We start from the raw sequence: 3,074 nt of genomic DNA, 5'->3' as shown, positions 1-3,074 counted from the left end.
TTCTAATGTCCCATTCTGAAGGTGGATGTGCATCACTGACACTGGCTAGTATTTCCTCAATCGCTTCTAGGGCTGGGTGAACACAACTAACATTGGAAATTACAGGGCCTCGTATATTTGACAGACAATCTAATTGAGTTGTTTCTTTATGTAGTAAACCATTTTCTGAATTATCCATATACAGTCGGCCCTTCTCTTACGCGGGGGATCTGTTCTGGACCACCAGCCCTGCGTAAGTGTAGTTTCCGGCGCAACTTCCAGCATATGCTGGCAGCCCCACTGTACCTTATTTCCGTCCATGACAGGGGATTTAATTCTGCTGTCCCTTTCCCATTGTAAGCCTCTGGGCAAGCAACGTCTGGATGGTTTCTGATCTTGAGTAAAATGTGCCAGGAAAGGAGGGGAACTTCTCACAAACGCAACAGATTGTGCTTGGCGGCTTTAATGCAGAATCAGTATTGTGCAGCAAGTGGTCTTGCATCCCTGGAGACTGGGGATCGGCTCCCAGCTCTTACACTTACACCTCTTACACAGTCTGAAACACAGACTGATGTATTCATTTGAAGAAAGAACTTTATAGCATCTGTCTGTGGATTTAATTTCTGGCATTTTTCCATTTCAGCAGATTTTAACTGTATGATGTATCTTAACATGAAATTCTCAAGTTGTGTGGAAATTAGTTTGGGGAACACCAAGATTAGGTCCCCGTAGGTCCTAAACACACTACAGAAATGTTCCAGTTTGAATGGATGCCCAGGCTCAATGCTAGGGAATCCTGGGAATTTTTTCGTTTTGTGAGACATTGAGCATTCTCTGTCAGAAAGATCATTGGTGCCACAATATACTACAGCTCCCACAATTCCCTAGCATTGACCCAGGGCAGTTAAAGAACATCTGTACAATGTACAGTCGGTTTTTCATTTGTGGACTGAAACATCCACAGTTGGTCCCATCGCATTCTCCCCAATGGCAGCATACACATGAGGCCTATCTGCAATTGGGAAGAATGAGACTTGAGGACCTGTGTTTTTTGCCTTTCATGTGTGTTGGGGGGATGTCCAGAACAGACCCCCTCAGATATCAAGAGCCGGCTGTACTAGTGTCCTAATAAACATTTTGAAAACGTTTGGAATTTCTAATCCAAGAATATCTAGACCACAAAGTAGGTGCAGAGGACTATTGCTATCTTCTGGGATTGCTCAAGTCCTATTAAATACAATAGTAGAGCAAAATGTGCATCTTAAATAATTGGCAAGGTTTGCTTTTTGGAATGTATGTTTTTTCAATATTTTCAAGATATGAACGGTTGAATCCATGGATAAAGAATCTGTGGATCAGGAGGTCCAAGTCTACCTTCATTAGCTTCAGTTTTGTTTGGCCAGTCCCAAAATGTGTTCTTCTACTGAGAGAACGAGATCCCTTGCTATCTAAAAGGGCCAAAGGAGAACCAGCATGTAGTAGTTTGAGTGTTGGACTAAGATTGCTGGAGACCAGGGTACAAATGAACTGAGTAGGCTTGGGAAGGTTACACCCTCTCAGCCTCAGAGAAAGACAATGACAAACTGCCTTTGCGCAAATCTTGATGAGAAACTCTATGGCAGGTTCACATAGAGGACATTGCGTCTACATCGGGGCTTGGCTTTCTCCGTCTTTTGGCAAGGTCTGGGAAAGTAATGGCAGCTACCTCCTCCAGATCTGGCCCTCTCCTCCCTGGAAGGCTAACCCTCTGTATCCATTTTCAAATGATTCAGTGGGAGGAACAGCACTAAGTGGGAGCAAGGAAGCAAGATGTGGCTGATTTCTACTTCCACTTTCTCACTTGCCCTTAACAATCTAATCGTTCACTTCATGTTTAATGGTGGTTGGATGGGGCCACAGCGACAATTGGAGGAGGCAAACCAGGCCCTCGGTGCAGGTGATACAGCTAGTGAAGCCCTCCCCTCACCACCCAGTGGTTGCTTGGCCAAAGAGGCCAGAGACATAAGCAAAGCTGAAAGAAAACCACTCAGCCTGCTGCAATCTATCAAGATTGAAGAAGAACCCTCAGGGTTACTTTTCAACACTTCTAAGCTGCACAATCCCAAGAAAGAGGGAGCCTTACTCAGAGAGGACAGGGCCCCCAGAATCTCCTCCATCACTTCCCCATGAAGGGCCTTTTGGCCTCGATCCAGCAGGGCCCACTCCTCCTCTGTGAAATCCACCGCCACATCCTCAAAGGTCACCTGCAGAAAGAGAAAATTGATTCTTTCAGGTTGCTCAAGAAAACTGAAGTGCTTACAAAATGCCATCCAAAGGTTCCTTACAGTGGCAACTTGTGATGGAAGCAAACGGAAAGAACAAGATTCCCAGGGATACCTTTGGAATCGCAGGTGTTTTCCCATGAGAAAGGAGCGGAGAACGGAGGACAAGGTTATGGCTCCAGGTGATGCTGCAATCCAAGCAAACAATGGGGCTCTGGCTCCTTCCTCAGCCCAGGCCCTTGGCCCTTTCCCTCTTGCACCAGGAGTGAAGGAGAAGCCAACTCCGTCCACCTCCTCTGCCCCCTTACAGCCAACAGCCCTCTCCATCCAGACATCCTGGGGGCTGTCCTCATCCAGTCACTGCTTTGCGCCCAGAATCTCTGTCTTTTCTGGGTCTTTGTTACCTTGCAAGATAGCCCACCCTTGAGGGGTAGGACTCAGATATCAATCTTGGTCCCAAAACCTGGCCACTTTTGTGGGCATAGAGAGAATCCCCTCCACTGTCTCACCCCAGACCCCAGTCTGAACCCTCCCAATGTCCATGGTCCCTCTGAGACAGGGAGTTAATAATAATAAATAATAATAAAATTTTATTTTATACCGCCCTCCAAAATATGGGCGGTTAACAACATACTAAAACAGTGCCACATACAAAATAACATTACAGATTAAAAACAGATACAACAAAACAGAATAAAAGCCCGTTAGCCAATCTCTTGAGTTATCACCCCTCTGCACCTCTCAAACTCCTCTCTCCAGTTTTCCAGATTGCCATTTTGTTTAGCTCCAATGCTGTTTGTGTTTGAATTATATCGTGCTTGATGGCACTCTTGC

This window comes from Sceloporus undulatus, chromosome 2 (genome assembly GCF_019175285.1).
Source record: "Sceloporus undulatus isolate JIND9_A2432 ecotype Alabama chromosome 2, SceUnd_v1.1, whole genome shotgun sequence".
NCBI classification, from domain to species: domain Eukaryota; kingdom Metazoa; phylum Chordata; class Lepidosauria; order Squamata; family Phrynosomatidae; genus Sceloporus; species Sceloporus undulatus.
This window is presented reverse-complemented; position numbering follows the sequence as displayed.